Source organism: Carassius gibelio, chromosome B17 (assembly GCF_023724105.1).
Source record: "Carassius gibelio isolate Cgi1373 ecotype wild population from Czech Republic chromosome B17, carGib1.2-hapl.c, whole genome shotgun sequence".
In the NCBI taxonomy this organism is placed as follows: Eukaryota; Metazoa; Chordata; class Actinopteri; order Cypriniformes; family Cyprinidae; genus Carassius; species Carassius gibelio.
This window is the reverse complement of record NC_068412.1, coordinates 8,957,238-8,978,680: the sequence shown is the minus strand read 5'-3', so window position 1 is coordinate 8,978,680 and position 21,443 is coordinate 8,957,238. Positions and strand designations below refer to the sequence as shown.

At 38.6% G+C, this 21,443-nt stretch overlaps 1 long non-coding RNA gene across 2 annotated transcripts; it reads left to right on the top strand.

The window, feature by feature from the left end:
- Positions 1 to 517: 517 nt before the first annotated feature.
- LOC127976687 (uncharacterized) lies at positions 518 to 20,943 on the top strand. Of its 2 annotated transcripts, XR_008157909.1 has the most exons (4): positions 518 to 733; positions 2,807 to 2,945; positions 19,944 to 20,078; positions 20,384 to 20,943. It is a non-coding gene; the product is annotated as an uncharacterized LOC127976687 (long non-coding RNA). The 2 variants fall into 2 exon arrangements; XR_008157910.1 differs by lacking the exons at positions 19,944 to 20,078; positions 20,384 to 20,943 and adding an exon at positions 9,085 to 9,238 and having other exon boundaries at positions 2,807 to 2,956.
- Positions 20,944 to 21,443: the final 500 nt, after the last annotated feature.

Below are 21,443 nucleotides of genomic sequence, written 5' to 3'. Positions count from 1 at the left end.
TGGAACAGACTTGATAAGTCTTTGAAAAATAGACTCTTCTCAAGGACTCATCGTGTATTCTTAGCCATGAAGGTTTAGGATAATGTCTTCCCAAAGGAGGAAAATTATTCCCGCGACTTAAAAGACAAAATGGGAGAAAACTGCTCAGCTAAACCGCCCAGCAGTGTTAAAGATGTGTGCGGTCGTCACGGCCAGGAAAGGCCGAGAGAGATAGCAACGCTTCAGAGCTGAACTGAGCCTCTGTTTTCACCACAGTGTGCCGTTCCTACAACGGCAAACAGGCAAAGTTAAACAGCACTATTAATTAGGCTAATATGAATATGATCACTGCCAGGGAAATTCAATTCTCTCAGCCCTAATCACAACTGGATAGCTTGTAAAAATTATTTTGTTAGGCCCTGGTGCAAACAGCGCGGCCTTTTCCAAACATTTGAGAACTATTTGTTTTGCATGGCGATTAGCGTTTGCTGGGAGCGAGCGAGCGCGCGCGCGGGGAGCGGGCGGCGGAGAGCGATAGGCTCCCGCGGGAACGACTGACTCGAGCTCGGGCGAGTGTGAGTGAACGCGGCCCGCTGCTGTTGTTTGTGGAGGTCTGTGTGTTTGAGCAGGTGGCGAGGATTAGCGGTGCTGTCAACACTGAACGCTGGATAAAGCCTCTGCTCACCCTTTCCTCGGTCTGCTCATTAGAGCTCATCATTTTACCATTTCACTCTCGAAACACGTATCTGAAGAGGTAAGGCTCGTTTGGGGGAAGGAGAGCGTTCACAGACGTATCCTCATGTGGGATGCTGATCTTTCTCCAGTTGTGGATCATATGGATAAGTATCCAAAAGTTGTTAAAAGTCCAAGCCTACTTTTTTTCTCAATTTTTTGAACACTTAAGTTAAATTGATAAACTTTAGGACAATTCTCCATTAGCATTAAATGTTAAACTTTTTTTTTACATTAGCTAGTAGCCTATTTTAGTCCTCTGAGACCCAAGCCACATGTTTTTTTTTGGCATTTGGGTTTTCTTTTACATTTGTTATGTTACAGTTTAATAGTGTTTAATAACAGCAGCAAGGAATTATGACAAATGTCATCTAATGATTTCAGTGGACAAGAGTATTATCTGTGAATGTCAGTTTTGGACAAGTTATCATATATGGTGTAAATGTTGTATTATTATTATTATTATTTTATTGTTTTTAATATCCAAAAATATTACCTTTTATATTTTTTATAAAACCACCCTGAGGAATATTCACTGGAATAAATAGCTCTTTCCTATCATATCATATTTTTGTACACACTTTAGGGTGCATATAAGATAGTTGTGCTTCAATTTAATAGGCATTTTATGTAAATTACTGTTTGTTTGAGATCTTTGGCACAGAGATATCAACTTGTATTAAACACACATGAACCCATCTTTCTTATGAAATAAATTAGCATTTGCTCCTTGATTTAGATTATTAAGAACTGTGTATGAACGTGAGAAACAATAGTTATGAATACCATGAGTATATTAATGCTTTTTATAAATAATAATAAAAAATTGCATTTTTTTCAAGGGTAAAGTATCATATCAATTTATATATTTTATCAATTTAAAATTTTTCATGTAAAAACATGCACTGTACTGTTGCCTGCAAAGGACATTGATTCGCAGTCTTGCAAAGTAAAATCATATTCTAATATGAACACTCACAAAAGGGTTATTTACCAGACACTAAATAATTATAAAAAACAAATTCTAGTTGCATAATAATATATACCACTCTATTAAAAAAAGAAAAGAAAAAAATTATGTCTTATACAGAGGACAAAAAAAGAACTGATATAAAAACCTTTGTTAGTTTATTAAAACTTTAGACAAAAATAAACATTAGTTTTATGTTTTGTGTTGTATTTTAAAGATCAGGCCCAAACAGTGCAAAAATTGTAAATTAAATTCTGATTGCTTGTAATGTGATCTTTACAATAATTTTGTTCATATTGACAATTTAGAGAGCTTTTTTCTGGGTAAAGAGCCTTGTATTAACCAGACATACACTTCCCATCCTCATGTTGTTGTTTCTCAGAGTTAACTTTTCACTTCAGTTTTCTGATCCCCCATTTGAAAACTAAAAGATCAAACCCATCTTAGTGTTCCTTGGTCATGTTTTAACTGTAGCTTGTGGTTACACGAGCCTTCCCACACACTTAATTAGTTCTTAAACAGTAAATCCAGCATTGTTGCAGTGTTATTATTCGCTCCCACCACCGTCGGTCTGGTCCACGCTGCCTCCAGTGCCCTCCAGTGTTGTGACAGCCCCCAAATCCCAGCTTGAGCGCATCACTCTCTCAAATCGCCCTCTCTCTGCCTCCTGGAGCAGTGACAATACAGCATTACAGCACTCAATCCATGTCAACAGCAGCTTTGCTTAATGCCAGCTCAAAGCTTTTAAGCAAAATCTTCACCTAATGATGCTGAACGATTAGCCCTTTGCTCTTATACCTGTCGATAGACTCGTATCAATTAGTGTTTGTTTGTTGCTGTATTGAGGTGAAGCTCTTGCACTTTGCTATATTTGAGCTCAAGGTGCACGACTGTACAGTACATTTACAACTTGTTTTTGTGTGTTTGTGTGTGTGTGTATTTATTCAATATTGCTGCTTTGGAAATTTAAGAGCGATTAAAGAGTCAAATTCTTGCCATAAGGAAACAATATTTAATATGAATTAAATGTTTAGCTCAGATTGGATTGCCGTATCAATTCTGTTGCACTTTTTCTGCAGGATTTGTCTTTTTGTGTTCATGAGTATTTTGTGTGTGTGTGTGCAGATGTTGTGCATCCTTCTCCTGTTGTGAAGCAGATGTTGCCCTCTGTTTTTACCCACCTCTGCACCCTTTATCCCATGCCAAGTCCCAAGAAGCAATGTGAGGGACACAACGGAGAGGTGAAAATCCAGCAGAATAACAGGTGAATCTTGGGTAAGGATGGTGTCTAATTTGAATGTTATTTTATTTGACATGCGTCACATTTTTGTCTTCATGCATTTAAAACTCTCTCTATTTAAAACTTGAAGACGTTGTAATGCTGATAGCATTTCCATTTTACTCAAGTTCAAGAGTTCAACTATATCATATGCTCAGTTTTATGTTGACATTTCAGAGGCTCAACAAGACGTATATTTTTATTCATTAAGCATTTTTTTTCAGTAGTTTATTTACATGTTTTTAATGCAAAATCATCAAATGCACATCAATGCAATTAACCAGTGTCCATATATTTTAAGAATTTTCATACATTAAAAATATGTATTAATATTATATACTATGCATAATATAAAATATAGTTTTGTGTAGTATTATAAATAGTATTATTTTCCCCATTATTTAATAATGATGTCCGACTATTGCCTGAAGGTAACTTTAAAATGATCAATCCAGGTTCAATACCAAAAGCAAACCCACTTCATTTTCCATTTTCTGTATAATGTGTTTCTTTGATCTGAAAATAAAACAATACATGGGATATTTTAAGGTTCTTGGCACTGAGCCTGTCTGAAAACCAGAACCCAAATGGTGCTCTGAAACGCATACAAGCGGAGCTGCTCTTTGGGCTCTGAGCCTGCAGTAAACTCGATGGGAAGGCAGAGGGCAGTAGTGCACTAGAGCAGGCCCCCAACGAGCCCTCTCTCCCACACTCACTCTTTCACAATGGAAGTGCGCCTGAGGATGGGGGGGGGGTGGAAGTGTTGCTTTTTTAGGTCTATAAGCCCGTATCCCTTAATCCCTCGCCATGATTGACAATCATGATTTAGGGTATATGGTGTCCCATTCTAATCCAGCAGCACTGCTTTCATTTGCATACTTGCCGTGCGTGGCCTCATTTTCAGGGGAGGCATACTGCCTGCTGCCTTTGTAAGAGATGCAGAGAGAGAGGAGAGGAAAAGAGGGAGAGAGAGTGAGAACAAAAAGGGAAATAGGAGATAGAAAGAGAGCTGAGAGGAGAGAGAATTTAGAAAAGAGAGTTGGCTGGCATTGAGGAGAGAGAGAGAAAGAGCAAGGGAGAGAATGATGAAAATTAGATTAGAGAGAGAGAGAGAGAGAGAGAGAGATTAGAAATTGGGAATGTTTGTGTATGTCTGCCAGGAGTGAGGATAACTGTGTGTGAGAGAGACAGTGTGTGTGTGTGTGTGTGTACCAAAGTCAGTCTTTGCCATCCAGCCACTTCAGTATCTCTCAATTGCCCTCCAGCTCTAAAGATCCGTCCCAAGGCACATCGCGCAGATGAGAGGGAGACGAGGAGGAAGGCTAAATTAGCATTGACTTAATTAATGAGGCATTTGTGATAACAACACAGAATGTCATATGACACCTGCAAATAAAAAATGCGATTTAAAACTAAATTGTAACCTTTGGAAATCAGCTGTGCTTAGATAGATACCTAATAGCTAGAGAGAAGGGAGCACGCCAAAAAAAAAAAAAAGTTGTAAATCTGACCACAATGAATGCACAATATATATATATAAAAAAAATGAAATCATTAAAGGCACAACCAATAGTACCTGACCTTGATTTTTTGTGTATATGTTTTCAACTGCCTTCCCTAATGCATTGCAAAAATGTCATATGCCAAGTCTTGTTTTCATACATTGAGAACTTTTGTAATTTTGTATGATATCATTTATGTGCAAAGGGAAGGTCAAACATTTACAGTCCAAACATTCAAACAGAAGGTCAAACATTTACAGTCCAAACATTCAAACAAAAGGTCAATCATTCAAACAGAACGTTTTGTTGTGACAGATTTATCAATTTAGGTTCACTGCAGTTTGAATAATAAAATCTAGATTTGGACTTTAAAACATCAAGGAATCAGTTATTCAGAGATATCAGTCAAATATCTTTGTGCCCAAGAAAAGATAAGAAGCAAAAAAAAATAATAATAATTAAAACTATTAAATAAGTAATTTAATATAGTCTATAATAAGTTGTTTTAATATTTTTATATTTGTTGATTTATGTATCATGATATTTGGTCAAACAACAATGGAATTAAAAGCAATATGATACAGTAATCAAGTAATAATGGGCAATATAAATAATTATATGATATTAAGAAATAATAAAACTAATTGTTATAATTAATATTGTATTTTTATTTATTTATTTATTGAAGATGATCTTTGGTCAAACAATAATGGAATTGAAACCAAATATAATGTAATAGTAGCAATGATGTGATATGAACAATTATATTATTAAATAATACACAATTATAGAATTATTATAATGAATATTTATTTATTATCTTTGGTGAAACAAAGGAATTCGAACCAAATCTACTAATTATTAAATAATGGCAATGCACGTAATTATTATAATAAATATAGCTTTTTATTAATTCATTTTAATAATGCTTTAGAATTAATATTTTATATTTACATATGGTCGAATAACAATGAAATAAAAAAAATAAATGAACGTACTGAATCAGTGTGTGCCCTGATGAAGGAAAACCGATATGAGACACTTTTCACTGTGTGTGTGCGTGTGTGTGTGTGTGTGTGTGTGACAGAGAGAGCAGGTGAGTGTCTTGCAGATGCTGTAGTAAGTATGATGAATCTAATCTGATTATTATCTGTCTAAGCTTCGACTTCCCGTAACTTGTCCAGTGTTTACTAGACTAAGCGGTTTCAATTCTCCGTAGGACTATCCACACGCATTAACACTTGCCCAATTTGTTATTTACTAAAACCGAGTCTGTGTGCGTTTGCATTGTGTGCTTGTGTTGTGTGTGCGCATTATACAGCATATCTCTTGAGTCTGAAAGAGACATGGGGGGGAAAAAAACTCCACTTATTCCCCCATTTTGAGAAATTAAACTCTTGTACTTGATCCAGCTAACAGGATTTTCTTAAATTACTTTATAAAAGACCATCTTTTAACTTCCCTCTCTCACATGCAATCCATTCATTAGTAGGTCTGCCTGAAGGGCCTCCCCACATCAATTGCTTGGGTTAAAGTTACAAACTTAGGCAGCTCTGTGATGCTCAGCGCTCATGGTGGTTTGCAGAGGCGGGAGCTAGAATTATTAATTTCTCAAGTATTAGAAAAAATAACGAGATTGAATTAAGAGTATTGGCCCTCTATTATCCTGGGCGGCTAGCCTCGGGGTCCGACTGTGGTGGAGGACATTATGCAAATGCTTCTTCTCTATATCTTCTCTCTCTCACTCTCTCTCTCTCTCTCTCTCTCTCTCTTCTGTGCCTCTCATTTTTTAAATTCTGCTTTCTGAATGAAAGTCATAGGAGCAGCAGGGGACAGTCCTTGTGTGTCTCATTTCTTCACTTCTACCTGAACTTCATACACTTTATGAGAACAGAATACTCTGTTTCTTCCCATCTCTCCTTCTCTCTCAGTTTCTCTAATCTTAGAGCAGGATGAGATTTTGACGGGTCCCGTAAAAGAGAAACACGGCCTGTTCCTGTCATCCCAGCCCTCTCTCTCTCTCTCTCTCTGAGATGCTGATGCTCCTGCAATCTCTGGATGTGAAATGAGAGAGGATAATCTGCATCTATGTCTGTGTCTGTCACTGTTTCCTTTTCGCTCTTTTTTTTCTTCTTTCTCTCTCTTCAGTTTCACTCTGACAGCTGGAAAAAGCTCTCAGCTCGAGCACATTGTGTTGCTCGTCACTGCTCACATAACTTACTGTATTAACGAAACTTTTTGTTTTCCAAATCAACACTGGAATGACCGGTTTTAGAGTTCGCCATTCAACAGAGTAGCTTTAACAGTGCTGCACCCTTAAAATCAAACCAAAAGTTTGACAGCTTGATGCTGTGATGTCATGTACTGGAGAACCTTTTTAATTTTCCACGATGTAATAGAAAAACCTGTTCCTCTAAAGTCTTAGGCTTGTCAAATAACTTGTTTTTTTTTCATTCAAATTAACAATTACAAAGATGACAAAAATGCACACAAACAAGTTTAATTAAAACATAGTGTTGATGATGATGTGATGCAAAAAAAACATCTAACAATTATTTCAAATAATAAAAAGAGTCAATAATGTGCAGCAATGAGCTGAATAAATACTGGTAAATGACAAATGCACAACTGAACTTGAACTAGGTTACATGTCAGTCAGAATATGGAAGTCATATTGTGAATATGCTCTTTTTGTAACAATTCACTAAAACATGAATATTATGATGCTATTTTGGGAGTGCAGGTTTTCACAGTTAAGATAGTTTTCGTTAAATGGTGATATTAATATAAATAAAATATAATACATTTATGTATTTAATTTATCAAATGTTGAAATATTAAGTTACATTTTTTCACTTCTTTGAAGAAACAAATTTTCATTTTGCTGAGTACAAGTACAGAGCCAATGAGATGCAGTTAAATATTCAATTAAAAAAGGATATTGTGATTAAAATAGAAAGAAAATTAACACAGTAGTAGAAATTAACACCGAGGAGAACTTTTTTAGGTTCAGGAAGGGCTTGTCATAAAAGTTCTTGTGATGCCAGGAAAAGACCACATAACCCCCCCACCCACCCAAATCCTAAATCAGGAACTATCAGGAGTGCAGGTGTACGCTGATTGCGCAAAAAGCCATGTCAAAAAATATTTTCTCCACGAACATGGAAAACGGCGATATCGGCATTGAGCAACCTGTTGTCTGCAGCGTTGCGTTCTTTTCTCAGCCTTGATGATATTTAACACTGCAAGTTGTCATTGGAAATTTTGTCTGATTTTCATCCAATCACGTTAATTGTGCATTTGCATCTCCGTTATCATGAAAACCCACGACACAACCACAACAAAAACACCTGTGAAAACAACATCCTCCTTTCACCGATTGTTGATGTTTGTAAATATCACAAATAAAGACGCCACCGTCAGCCACTTTTTTCCTGCAGTAGAGCGACCAAAGGGGGAAATTGGTTCTGTAGGAACCACACTGCTGGCTAGTTCCTAGAACTATGTGCTGCAAAAGCCCTTAATGGAAAAATAACTTTTTTTAAATCTCCAAATAACAACACAGTCAACTCAAGAACCCTATAAAGTGTATTACATTTTTTTGAAACTGGCTTTAACCAGTGCTCAGGGTGTTGATGTGCAGATGGTTGCTTGGGTGTTTTTTGGTGGATGCTAAGTAATTGTTTGCTTGGCAAAGTCAAAAGAGCCCAGCGCTAGTTTTGTTATATTTTGGTTTCTCGATAGGATCATTTCTTTTAGGTGACAGAGTTTGAGATTCTCCTTTCCACTGCAGGAACATAACACTGAAGTAGTCTGAATTCAAAATGAGGAAAAGTATTCATCTTTATCACAGTATGCAACAACGGTGATATCAAAAATTTATTTTCATAAAGCAAACTGTGAAAAGTAAGAGATTAACTGTTTGCTTACTGTTTATAATCTGTTCTATATATCATGCCAGTACAGCAAGTAAAGATTTAAATTACAGCATTCTGATTATGGCAAATTTAAAATCAACATGCCCTTTATTACATCACAACTCGTGTGTCACCTAGAATTCTGAGTTTTCTACTTGTAAATATGACTTTATCATTTATGTACTCATAACTCATTATTATGATTTTCTGACTCCCCTTGTAGGGCACATAATACTTACGGCTATAATGCTTAACCAAAAAAGTATGAGAAATAGTAGCAGTGAAGCTCCTTGGTTTTAATAATACAGTACAGCCGTACAATGATAGATAACAAGAGGAGGTCCGAGATGTATCAGAGTAGCCGTCCTGGTGGAGTTTAGGATGAGCTGGCAGTGCGCGGGTCTCTTCCACCTGCTTCAGATGAGAGGCGAATAAGTACGGACAGATCTGATGTCAGTAAATATTAGCTTTATGCCTGCAGCTACATTTGTATGTATATGTTTCCTTGATTCACTGACAAGCTGATTGCATATTCAGAGGCAGATGTTTCTGGTGTGGTAGAGGATGAGATCGGTGGGGGGGGCTCCTGTTAGAGGAGAAGGTAATTGGCCCCCAGGCGATGGCGGGTACAAAGAGAGAGTGCGAGAGAGGCAATAGCTCTCGTCCTCCGCTCCCCCTCAGTCTCTCATCTCTGGTTCTCTGCAGATCTGATAAAGATAAACGTGTGGCAAACGTGTCATTTGATGAAGGAGGCTCCGGGCAAACACGGGCGACATGATGAGCCTGTGATCTGCCTGCATGAGTGTCAGCAGGAGACGGGCCAGAGATCTCAATCCAGAGCCTCGCTCTCACTCTCCAATTCTCTGAGTCTCTCTTCTCCTGTACAATTGATAGTGCTGTTGTGCATTAAAATCAGATGCATACATTTATTTCAATGTTTTTTTTTCCAAGTTCCCTGAGTGAGATCCAAATGTGCCACATATTATAAAAAAAAAAGAGTATTAATGCAGAATAATGTATAAATATATTTCGTTCACTGTTTCTTGCTGGTGAAACGATCTTCCTAAATGTAACCATCCCTAACTTTTTTCTCTCTCTCTCTATTTAGACTGTACCTTACAACACAGTCGAGAAGATCTGTCACTAAGTTTAATTTTCAATTTTGGTACAGTGTTGTATCATCACCTGATGTAATATGTGCCATCTGGGAACGGAGGCAAACCCAGCTCAGAACAACTGGTCCATAGCGTACTATAGCTTTTGCGTAGAACAGGAAACAGGAAGCACCAAGGAGGAAGTTGCAATCATGAGCACATTTTTAGATTACCTTTACAAAATAAATTGTGTGCTTATATATTTGAGAGACAAGCTAGAAGAAGCTTTGTCAATGGAGTGTGTGTATATGTGCGCACACACACGTCACCCAGCTTTGAAAGCCAAGTCCCCTGGGCGAGGGCTGTGAAGAGCTCGAATGAGACATGCACAATCAGTTCCACTCTTTAAACCTCTCTCAGAAGCATATCTACTACCACAGCTCTGTCTTCACAGGCCTCTCCATCAGTTAGTGGGCTGTGAGCTGGCACACTGCTCTGGCATATTCCTCCTAGTCTCAGTGAGGTGCAGATGGAGACCCTTTTACCTTATTATCTCTCCTTATTATTGTTTTGATTGTATCATTACTCAATTCACACATTTTCGTCTTAATTTCTACTGACAACCTCTATTTGTTTATTGTTTCCTCTTGGGGGATATATCTTTGATTTTCATCTGTCTTTCAGGGATTGGTCACTTTATCGGTTTTCTGTCCTCGTTCTGCTTTAAATCTCCTAAGTTCTTTATTTAGCGAATGCTGCGTTCTTTTGAAATTGGAAAGTCTGGTGTTGGAGTTTCTATTACATGTGATAGAAGTTTAAAGAGTACGTTGTTAAAAAAAAAGTTTCTGCAGATTGGATTGGCAAATTCGTACAAGCTAATTATCAGTAGACAAAAAATTAATAAAACAGTTTGGAAAGTTTTGGAAAATCTTAGACGGTATATACTATTCTAAAGGGGAAAAGTGTGCATCTGATACAAGTTGGAATTTGTGTGCAACATGCATTGTTTCTAACATATTAGCATCAGTAAAATTGCATAAAATTGCAATGAATTGCATGGCTTTTTTTTTTTCATGTAGCATAATGGAAATGATCATCCATAGTAAAGACTGTATGTCTATCCTTCACAGCCTACCTTTTATCCCCATACATTTCAGTATGGTATCTTTCCTTCCTAAAGTCTATTATCCATCTTTACACAGTTGGATTAAACTGTTTTTTTTCTGGCATTTCCACAGATAACAAATAACTGTTTTATATCTAGAATGTATAGAATGAGAATTAAAACATAGCCAGGTGTACCTACAGATGATTTAGGTGCCTTGAGTCCCAGTGAAGTTTGGCAGGTTGCAGTGGACCAACGCTATCTCACGGCCAATTCGTATGTATTTTACGAGGTGGCTTATTCGTACGAATTTGTACGACCTCACTCGTATGATTTTATACGATTTGTCTAAACCCCAGTGATGGTTAGGTTTAGGGGCGGGGTTAGGTGTAGGTCATTCGTACAAATTCATACAAATTGTGCAACTCGTAAAAAACGTATGATTTGGCAACAATCGTATGAATTTGTACGAGTGTGGACGTACGAATTCGTACGAATAAGCAACCTTGTGAAAAATGTACGAATTGCCATGAGATCGGGTTGAGTGAACTGATTCTAATGTGACACAGAAAAAATGTGAGGAAATAAATAGTGCTATTAACGGCCTGTGTATTATAAAGTGATTTGTTCATTAAAGCAAATTGTGGCATTGTAAGTCCTTGCAACATTGCCAAGCGACATGTCACATGACCAGTGGTGCCATTAGGCAGAAACACGAGCAGGTCCATTGGGATGCTGACATGTGTTTAGGGGTGGTTGTGGGAGGAGGGAAGGGTGGTGCATTTGGAGGGTGCCTCTCCGGGGGTCACCATGTTTGACTCTTCCCACAATCCCCTTAGAACAAAGGCGTCATTGACAGGAGGAATGTGCCAGGCCACCAGCTAACATGCTAACACCCTCCTCGAGCTCCCTCCCCCTTAACACACGGGGTCTAACCAAGTGATTAGTTGGGGATTAAAATATTTGCTGTGCAAATACCTGCCATGGCTGTCCGAATCAACGCCACAGCGTAGTTCAAAGACACTAGTTGAACTCGAGCGAGACCTCCAAACTCATGCCTCAGACCCACCCCAGACAATTTCTCAACTGACCTCTAGACGTCTGCCAAGACATCTACTAATGCCTGTAACATAGTCATTTTTGCAACACACAAAAATTCACCCCAAAATAAACTTTCAGACATCTTTTATTTACTGTCATGTTGTTTCAGACCTCTACTTGTTTCTTTCTTCAGTGGAACACAAAAAAGAATGTTGGTTACCATACACTCTAAATTTTTTATTTTTTGTTCCACAGAAGAAGGTAAGTCACTTGCAGTCTTTAGCCAACGCTCATTTAGGTTGGCGAATAAATCTTGAGAATTAGCTGTTTTAAAATAATCTCAGGATGTATGTTTGCGCTACAAAAGTTTTGGGGTGTATATAACCTTCACTCTCATTGGCTCTCTGACCAAGAATACATGACCTTTTTTTTTTAATTCAAGGAATTAAATGCACAACAGTCTTTCACAGCATGTGCAGAGGCTTTTTGTAGTCAGATTAATTTGTACACAAACTGGATTGAAGGTGCAAATTTCATAGGCATATAAAGGTGCACTGTCCATTGGCCAGTTTTGCATTGTGTTCGGCACCTTTGGCACTAGTCCGACCACCATCAGCGGCTTTTTGGGTTAATTCAGCATTGAGAGAACACACTGATTGGCTGTTCAGCTGATAAAAACTATTTTGTAGCATAACAAACTCTTCTGTATAACTAAAATTGCTGGAAGCAGCTCTGGGAGCCGTACACATTCAAGTTAAAAATGACCGCATCTGCTCTTAGGTTAAAACGTAGATGATTAGATTTAGAAATGTGACCACAGCTTTTACAAAAAATATCTGAATTTAGTCCTTTTAATCAGATTGAAATAAAATGCACAAGTATGTATTGCTTTAGTGTGACTCAATCTAATTTTTACAGTGCATGTAAGTGGACTTAAAGAGTCAATATAACCTCATGGAGCTTTTATATGTGGAAACTTTTAGCACAATATATTTGGTTTTAAACAATATTGTAATCAACATTTTTTTGTTTTTTTTTGTTATTACAACCAGCTGTTATTTAACAAAGAACTTTGTTAAAACTAATTGCTTGTGCATGCTAGATGCCAAATGCTTTATGACTCCATGGGTTGAAACAATGCTGACTGTATACACACACACAAAAAAACACACAAACCCCAAACCACAACCTGTGCCTACAACAATGTGACCTGTACTTTTTTTTTTTTTTTTCGCAATCATGTGCAGTTCTTTTATTAAGGAGCCCTAACCCCTATGACTCCAACCTTTAGTATTATATTTAACCTCCAGCAGTCATTTGGCACCAGTTTCTCTTGATTTTCGTCTGCCTCCCTCCACACACCTTTTCATCACGCTGCATTTACTTATGTACAGCTGGTTGTTGAAGCAAAGATTTAATTACTTTCTGTTAAATTAATTTGCAAAGGAAAATAAACAGGCTGGTGGTAGGTCTGGGGAACAAAAGGCAGTGAGATGCTGGGAGCGAGAGCAGAGAGTGAGCGTTGCTGAATGAGGCAAGGCACGCAGGGAAAGAAAAAAATCAACCGGGCTCCGACAGGTTTCAATTAAACAGACCCCTAGCAGCTCAGACCAGTGCTACCTGCAGCCCTTCAGAAACTTATTGATGCAGTCCATATAAACATCAATCACTGTCAGGCATCGAGGCCGTCTTGTGTTTGTTCACCCCACACCGTGGTGACTACATGTGCATTTATTAAGATGTTAAGTCCATGTTTTAATCTTTTAGTCTGCAGTGTTTTAAAGGGATAGCTTTGTCATTATTTACTCACCCTCATTTATTTTGAGGCTTTCATTCTTCCGTGAAGCACAAAATAAGCTATACTGGTCACTCGTTTCCATGAAATTACAATTAATGCTTTCAGACTTCAAAAAGCTCAAAAGCACCATATACATATCCTAGCTAACAAGTTGTGCACTATATTCCATGTCCCTAGCCTTGTGTAATAAACAGGCCCTTATTGACATTTTTTTTGTTGTTTAAAAACGATTTCAAGTTTTCCTTTCTCTTTGGAGTGTTACATGCTGTTTGTGAATAGATAAGATCCCTAAAGTTGCAAAGACTAAAGTCTCAAATCCAAAGAGATATTCTTTATAAAAGTTAAGACTCGTCCATGCTCTCCTAAAATGCCTCGTTAAAACACGCCCCACATGTCTACATCACTGCGTGGGAAGATTTGCATAACACCGCCCAAATGTTCACACAAACAAAGGTGTAACTTTGATTCTCGCTGTAGTATTGTTGGTGCTGCCGCCATGTCATGGAGAAGCTGTGTTTCATTGTGAAAGCGAAATTACTTTGTATGGTCTTCAATAAAAGAGGACATAACTAGAACTCAGTGGTTAAGTTGTATTTACAGCATTGTTCCAGAACAGTTCAACTCAAATAATCTGATGTGTGCGACACATTTTACGGCGGACGAGGACTGTTTCCTGATTCTGCGAGAGTTGCCTACAATGCTGGTGTTCTCACAAATAATGCTGACTCTCAGTCTGTAAGCATGTTTTCATATTTAAAGGATTTGCCACTGACTATTCAAATGTGAGTTTCGAGCAGTGTAGAGTAGTGCTAGTTGTTTGTCATCTCTCCGAACACAAATGCAGACATGGTTTTATGTGTATATATATATGAACAGATTAATTTTATTTTGAGGTCAGCTTTTTAAAGTAGGATTTTTCAAGTTTTAATGTTGTACAATTGTATATTGTATGGACTATATCATTCGTAGTGGTACCCTTGAGTGCATACATACAGTACACCATTTAGTTGGATTAGATTTTTTATTACAAAATAGTGTTATTGAGTCACAATAAACATAGAAGTAGCTTTTGCAACGAGATCATTCCTGCAGATGTAAGAGGAAATTGTCTCATCCCTTGTTACATATGGTTAAAATCTAGGGATAAGATGGTCTGAATTTCTTGACTATATATTTTGTATAATGTATTGTACTGTTCATAATGCATTTGCATAATGGTTTTATATGTTGTGTTTGTTCAAAATCTTTTCTCTGAGTTGTCCATCAGGTCTTGGTTAATTTGTATTTGGCATTAGCATGGCTTTGAGGTTAGTGAGGTGAGTCAGCACTATGTGCAAGGCCTGTTTTAATGCCTTATTCTGGACTCACTCCAGGGCTTTTAAGAATACCACTCCCCTCGTCGTCTTTCATTCATCACTGCTGTGGCCACACATGTGCCGTACTCCATATTTAGAGCATTTTCTCTGTACTGTTGGAGGGAGGTGATGCCCATGTCAACTCAATTATTCTCCGGTGACTTGCTGCTGCCTTACATACTGTGCATAAAAGGAAATGTATTTATGCCTCGCATGCTACTTTAGAAAATGTACAGTCGTGATGATAAAGAACAATGCAACTGTGCAATAAGTAACTCTTTTTTTTTTTCAAGTTGATCAGTTTCCAATATTGATTTAGTGGCATCATGCCAGGAACTTAATTTTCCAACTTCATTTGTTATATACGCTCATAAATGTATGACATTAATATATCTTAATATATTAACTGAAAAAAAATCTTATATTTATATATCTAATATTTACATGTTATATTTTAAAATATATCTTACATTATGTTTTGATTAAATTTCTACATTAAAAAGGATGTGTATATCAGAAACCGATACAAATTGAAATATTTATGTTTCTGGCATATGTTCTTGCCAGTGGAAATCTTTAAAAAGTATTTCCAGTGCAAAACGACAGACAGGTTTTCACTACATATGAAATAAACATCATGAAAGTGTTTAGCTGTCACATGACTCGAACAGCTTCCGGGTGGTCACAGTTATGTCTCTCAAGTATGTCTGCCCACCCACAGAACGTAGGTGTTGGTAAATGAGTGGAAAATCTGGATGGGGAAAACAGTGTGTGTGATTCTGTGTAGCCCTCAGCAGTCTAAACCCATTATGCTACCTCCATAAGATCTGTGTGATGTCAATGTAGTGGAGGTGGTTTGCCAACAAATCATCTTTTTCCCAAGCATCATGTTGGTTTGAGTATTTCAACTCACTCCAATGTAAACAGTCACGTGTACTGTGGCACAAGTACACAAGATGATGCCCATGAATGCGTACTGTACATGTACTATTTAACACCTCCAGAACTGACCAACAGGTATCTACTCACTGGGCCAGTACAGCTTAGTCACCAACACATTATGAGTGTCAGTCAGGGGTAGCGAAGCATAGCATGTAATCTATAAGTGGGGTGTGTTTTAAAAGAACCCCATGAGCTCTCTTAATCACTTTATCAAATTGTAAGATCAATAAAGCTTAGTGTCTCTAGACTGTGTTTTATTATAGATGGGTAAAATAGAGACAGGGTACTCGGGAAACACAATTCTTGGCAGTTGTGCATTTTTTGCACTAAAATGAAGTAGGATTAAATGGGTTAGGAGGTTTGCTGCTTTATGGAAGTTCAGCGTGGATCCCTCGGGCTTTGGGTCATGTGATGATTACTGAATGAACCCTGTGACCAGCTGCAGGGAATGTTATACCATATTAATTTACTCATTTTAAATATGTAGCATTAATGATGCCTTAGATTAAAGCATTATTATTTAACTTATTTGGTCAAAAATGGCTTAAAGGTATTACAAGAATATGCACTATTAGTATTTATCAATTAGCAAATCACCAGTTGAAAATATCTTGAAGATTTTGTTTCTTTATAAGAACTAGAAGAACTTTTTAACCTTTGTATTTAACATAAGTCATCCATATTTTTTTAGAGGTATATATAAAGCAAAACAAACAAAATGTTCTAATCAAAGTGCTACATTCAGTACGTTAGAGTGTAATAGTGTTTAGTTTTGTCATTATTGTCTGATTTGATTGCACACCAATTTTAACATCGCAAGAATGCTTTTTTCAACTAAAATTTGATAACACACCACTGAAATCCCTTGTTTCAACTGAAGTGTGCTCAATTATTCCCACTTTAATTAACAGTCAAGTTCCGGAAGACTAGAAATCAATTCAGCTTCTGTTGATTTGTGTTCCTTTGTAAAATATTTTCTGTTTCAGTGTTTTCTATGATCTATAAGCCCTGTTAAGAAATTGAAAATTTTCTGGTGTGTGCTAAAGAGACAAAAAGAGAGCGATAGAGGACAAGAGATATACAAACTGAGAGAATGTGATGCCTGTAACTGTGGGTGGCATTGAGGAGCAGGCTTCCCTAATCTGCTGTGCCTCACTACACCCTAAACAAGGATTAGACACCATGGCCAGGCCTCATGACTGCCCTGATGCCGTAGCACACACACAGACCGCATTTGTGTTTGCGTCAAATTCTAATCCATATTAAATAAGTTTACACAGCCTTAACAAGGCTTTTGGTGACAGCCCTCACTTCTCCTAGTAGATGTTATACATTGATGCTGAGGTAATTCCCACACATGTAAAATTATTTGGTTGTCTAGAAAGTTAATTCACTCATTCAAGTTTGATGAGAGATGGATAGCCTGGAAACTATAGTTTTGAGGAGGTTTGAGTTCACTTTTTAATAAGTCTTGATAGAAGTCTGGATCTTCTCACTAGACAATTTTAAATGACACAGATCAAAAGTTGACTTTTTTTTTCTGCACACACATTTGATGCTTTACCGAGGGGAAAATAATGTTGCATGTGCCCATCAAAAGAGCCTCGAGTTCGAAGATTTGTGTTTTCTGTGAAAAATGACTTGTCTTGAGTCATCAGCTCAAGTCCAAGTAATAAGTAATTGCAACAAAATCAAAGTGAAGTCTTCAGAATTCTAATATTTACCAAGTCAAGTCATCAAAATTGTGATTTGAGTATCACTTGAGTCCACATATGAGATAGATGCACATACAGATAGATTCCCTCAAGGGGAAAATTAGTTAACTAATGCATCGCTTTTCCCATCCTAGTTAGTAAAGTGTAATGGAAGAATTAATTGCTTTTCCTGCAAGTATTCGAACCATGTGGAGAGGTGCAGTCCTGATAGAAAATAAGTTCTCCTGGAAGAGTGAAATCCTCCCCATGAGAGCTATTTGTCAGGGTGTCTGCCTACTCTCTTTGCCATCGCTGTTCGGTGTAAATATTCATGAGGATTTGAGCAGTATAAATAGCAGAGGTGTCCACACTGCCACAACGCTCTCTATCTATGCAGAGAAAAAAGACGGCTTAATGGGCTTATTATGAGGCACATTACATCACCAATGCCCAATTAAAAATCTCCATAAGAGGAGTGGAGGCAGCTTATGCTGGTAAACTTTGAACAGTGTGCTTTAAAAGTTGCAAGTGAAGGCATCTTGTGACTGTGAAGTTGAGAGTGTGCTCAAACGACTGATGTTATTAGAGCCCCTTAAAACTATAAATAAGTACAACCAAGGTCACTATTTGATTCTAGAAGGAATAGTTTGTGATTTTATGCTGTCCATGTATGGTAGTTGCAAACATCTCGTGTCGGCAGGGATTGATGGGTAGTTGATGATGCAGGCATTAAACAAAACAATAAGTCAATAATTCTTGGTGTCGTTTAATATAAGATTTACAGCTTGTTCTATAAACACCTTCTGAAATATAAGCCTTAACATTGTTCAGTAGTCCAATGATGTTACAATCAACATTCAAAGCTGTAAAGTTCTGGATGTGTGGAGAAGCAGGTAAGATTTAGAAGATAAAGAAGGCGGGGCCATGCAGTGTATGTAAAGTTAGGTTAATAGGTTTTGTAGGGGAGCTCGACAATCACCTAGAATGTACGACACACTTCTGAGAACATGTCATGGATGCCTGCAACTTGTGTTATAAACAAATACAGCTGCAATGGCAGGTGGGCAGGTGTGCAAGAGATGGGAGCGAAGATGTAGAACAGCAATCTCATGATGAGTCCAACTCTGATAGCGAATGGAAGATTGGGCTCAGTCAGGACCTAGAAGACGACAGGAAAGACATTCTGGAGGGCAAAAGTCAGCAGGCAGTAGCAGCAGGCAGCCCCTAAGGACTGGAAGCACCCTGTTCTCCCAGGCCTCCCCTCACTGGGTGCTGGTCCAAATGCAGATGTGGAAAAGGGAGAGACAATCGGGCTGGGCAGCACGGTGGGCATGAAGGGAGGGAAATGGGGAGAGAGAAAGAGAGGGGGAACAAGTACCATCCCCGCCGCTTTTTATCGCAGCCATTGATCGTGGCATGTGTGCATTGATCCAAGTCGACCATCTGCTAGAGTTAGATAAGCATGTGAGGGTCTGGGCATTGTACTGTCACTCAGAGAGAGAAAGAGAGAGGGAGAAAGTGAGAGATGGGGAAAAAAGAGGGAGAGAGACGGCGAGAGATTAAGCAGAGAAATAGTGAGACAGTGCGAAAGACAGCGAGAGAGAATGTTAGAGACGGAAGAATAAAGAGATAGGGTAGAGTCAGCGAGAGAGGAGAGAAGTGATGATGATGGGGAGGGAGGGAGGGATGGATGGATGGATGGGGGTTTGCTTCTGCTGCAGGGAATTACGGAGGAAGGATTAGCCTCTTCACTCCCAGGAAACTGAATTTTAAATGGCTGTCTCCTGGCTCTTTCCCTTTCTCTGTCTCTTTCTCTCTCTCTCCCATGCTAACCCTACCCCCATAGTGCCGCTTTCTCTCTGAACTGTATCTCATCAAATCAGTACCTCATCAGAGTTTGGATGCCATATGTTCCAAGTGATGGAGTCACTACCATCACATAACATCACATTTATCCTGAAGGTCTACTGAGTCATCCACGTTTCCCCTAGACTCTTTGTCTGTCTCCAGGTCTCAATTCTCCCATGTTCAGTGCTTTGCATGTTAAATAATGACTATCCCTATGTAATCTATCCATCATGGCGCCATCTCATTTGTTCTCTGGCCTACTCTTGTCTTCTGACCTCTTTCAGTTAACTTCAAATTCATTCACATTTACTAGACCATTGATGTGAACTTAACCACTGGAGCCGCTACAGACATTGAGGAGGATACATCTCTACAAAAGTCTAAATAGTAGTTGCCAGTATAGGTTCTTGAATGGTCAATTATTCAATTATAACATTTGTTCTAACCCAATCTTGGATCTTTAGTTATAACCTTGATTCTAAAAATATTAACCTTCTCTTGTTCACCGTTAACAACAATTTTGCCCAGAAGGAAATCTTCCAATTCTGAACATGTTAACTTTATACTAGTTACCTCTTGTAAGATCCCTTATAATTGTAACAAAGGTAAAGACCTAAATACCTCTAAAGATGACAAGTTTTTTTGTTGTTGTTTTTTTATCATTTGGGGCGTTTCTTGGTTTCTAAGGAAGGCCCCCTCTTTGCCGTTGTTCTGGAGTCTTATTTGGAAGATGAATACTAAGGTTTTGAGGGAGTCCCGCAAGAATACCCTGTTGCCAAGGACCCCACAAAAGAGCAACAACAGCTTTCCGAGGGACATAAGGTATTCTGCCACCCACACCTCCTTTAGCCTTCTCCGCCCTGTCCTTCCATCCCACACTCCATTCTCTCTGTTATGGCAACTTTTTACTTCACTTCATTTTCCTCTTTAGAATGTGCACATTGGGGTCTGACTCCCGGTTAGGACTGTGCCATTGTTGAGGTGTGTTTGTGGGGTGGGGGGGTCCATTGGGTATGGGGGATTAGCGAGGCCGGTTGGATCATTTTACAGCCGCCAACCCCTCTCCCGACCAGACCTGTGGACAATGGGGATTAAACTTCTCTTATTCTTCCCCCCCAAATCGACAGAATGACAAAGACGGTATTCCTCTGGGCCTTTTAACACCGGGCTGCACAGCTGAAGTTACGGTCGGGGGTGGCTAGGGACGGCGAGAGAGGGTGCGAGGGCGCTTTGGACAAAATTAATCCTATGGAATTTTCTCCCTTCCCTCTCCTTCTCCTGCTCATTGCCAATGGAGATTTGTGGCCCCTCTCTGCTATCTTGCCCCACCAATCATAATGAATGAACGCACACATACACACATGTAAGTTGGTCAAAGGGACACAAGAAGGATAACATTGATGCCTTGTTCCATGTTTAACACCTTAAAAGACAAACTGGCAAATGCCAGCCAGGAACACTTTGAGTAAAGACCAATAAAGATCAACGTGAGCTGGTGTGGCAGCACAGGCCGAGGTGTCAATAAGCTCGTTTGCCAGTTGACAGTGATAGGTTTAATTAAGTTTCTTATACACCGGTCTCCCGCTGGACATCCACTTAGTTTAATCACCATATGCCATTCAGAGGCGGCCTACACGCGTAATAGCCTTTTGAGTGCCTCTCACATCACTTCCACACCATTGCAGCTTGTTCCCACTGTATTTTTGATGGACAGGAAGTGCAGCATGTACTGCAGGTATAATACATTAATTATTTCTTTTCTATGTCTATGAGGGTTATTTGAACCAACATCCAGAAAAGGGGGGGAGGGGGAGGGGGGGGGGTTAAAAAGACAAGGCAGCTTTGATGATACCAATGGTTTGACATTAGTGCAACATTCAAAATGAGCATCACATTACACTGGAACCTTCTGCTGTCGCCCACAGTAAATTAGGTAAGGTAATCTGACCTGTTGATGCTTAGGGTATTGTACACTAGCTCTTAGTGTAAACATTTGAATTCATCCTGTTTTTCAAACTCTGGTGTGTACCTGCAAACCATATCTGAGTCCACTTAAAAAGGTGGTCTAGAGTAAGGTTGATGTGTATGGTTTACCACTAATGTGAACTCAGTCAGCCTAAATCGTATAAGTGAACCTGCTATTTATGACGTATGTTGTGGTCAAATTGTGTGTATGTGTCTGTGCTC